We start from the raw sequence: 1,806 nt of genomic DNA on the forward strand, positions 1-1,806 counted from the left end.
TGGCTACATGAGTGTATTCATATATAAAAATTCATTGGCTGTACATTCAAAAAGTGTACTTTTTGCAGTTTACTGTAAGTCATGCTTCTTCAACATCAAAAAAGAAAACAAAAAGGGAAAATTTGAAAGACTACAGTTAGTCCTGGACAGGGTATTACTGGAATCCGGGGAGAGCAACGGTGTTTAATCTCTCATACAGACTAATTGAGCTACCTTTCTCAAGGGGCCAGACAGTAAATATTTTAGGCTTTCTGGGCTATACCATCTCTGTCACAATTATGTAAGTCTGCCCTTGTAGCGTGAAAGCAGTCATCAACCACAGTCTATGGACATGATTGTGTTCCAATAAAACTTTATTTATAAAAAAAGGCAGTGGGTCAGACTTGGCCTGTGGACTGTAGTTGGCTGACCCCTACTCTAATCACTGACGGTGACTTCCTGGGAAAGCTGTGAGAACCGCGAGGTCCCTTCAGGGTTCACCAGGGAAGAGTGCAATGATCCGTTAGCTATGCCTGTCTTGAAGGAGGGACAGAGCGCTCGGGCAGTTACATGGCAGTGAGGAGCACCTGGTTAGCCAGTGGCTCGGATGGAGCCCTAGGGAACACTTTGCCCTTAACTCTCTCACCACAGGCTTCCTCCACCACTTGGCTTCACGACCCAGCACCCAGGACACAGCTCCTCAGTACAGGTGACTCCTCCTCTTCACGCCTTTTACCTCAGTTCTCTCTACTCCTCAGCCCCCTCCCAAACTCCCTGATGTGAAATCCCCTCTCCTTTGGGGCTCCTGCCATATACCCATGTCACCCTCATCTGCCCTTGCTCAGGGCCGACCTGTGCTACCCTCCCGGGCACCTCCCTCTCACTGCCTTCCTCCTCCGGCCCAGGTACTGGCATCAGCCCAGGGGCTCCGGTGCCTGCAGGGCCAAACCATCCAATGCCCTAGTCTGCTGGGCCCTCAGTGGCCATGCTTCCCAGGGTCTCGCCCTGTCTTTTCCTTCAGCCACCCATTCCCAGAGCACAGCCCATCCCATTGCCATGGCCCCTCTCCGCCGGCAGCACCTTAAATTCATGTGCACTCTCTACATGCACGTCCTGTCCTCCTACCTCTCCCCTCCTCGTTCTTGCTGCGCCTGCGCCGCCCCTCACCTCAGCAAGGTCTGCAAGCCTTTGATACAACTGGTTTCTCCCTGCCAGCCCCTCCAGGCTTGACTGCTTTTCATGCCAAGCTTTCTACCTCTCATGGGATCTTCAACCTCCTTGCCCCTCTGCCCAGCCAGCTGATTCAAACCCCCAATCCCCGCCCCCCTGTTCCCAAGAAATCCAATTGTCTGCCCCTCTGTGCCCGCCTCTGTGTGGCTGAGAGCCTCTGGAGAGCCCCTCGGTCTAGGGCTGACAGAATACAGCCCCGTGGACTTCAACTCAGCTGGGTCCTCGATGCTGCCAGAAATTTCTTCCCCAAAGAACTGCACAGCAGCTCTTTGTAAACCTCTCCAAGCTCCAGCCCTGACCCCTCCCCTTCTCGGTAGATGACTTTGCCCCCACTTCTCAGACGGGGGCTCCTTCAGCATCCTTCCAGCAATCCTCAGGTTCACCCTGAGTGTCTGCACCGTCCTGGGGGCTCATCCTCACCTTCCTGCTGGGCCTGAGTGCCTGCCTCGGTGGGCCTCTCAGCCTCACTCCCATCCCCGCTGGTCGCCCCTTCTTCCCTCCTCCATGTCCACTCTTTTCTAATGCCACAGAAGCCACTGTTGGTAGGAAACATTTCCCCTCCCAACTTGTGTCTAGCGATCGGGGGCCTGCAAGTTA

Source organism: Furipterus horrens, unplaced genomic scaffold (assembly GCF_987537825.1).
Source record: "Furipterus horrens unplaced genomic scaffold, mFurHor1.1.pri manual_scaffold_7, whole genome shotgun sequence".
NCBI classification, from domain to species: Eukaryota; Metazoa; Chordata; class Mammalia; order Chiroptera; family Furipteridae; genus Furipterus; species Furipterus horrens.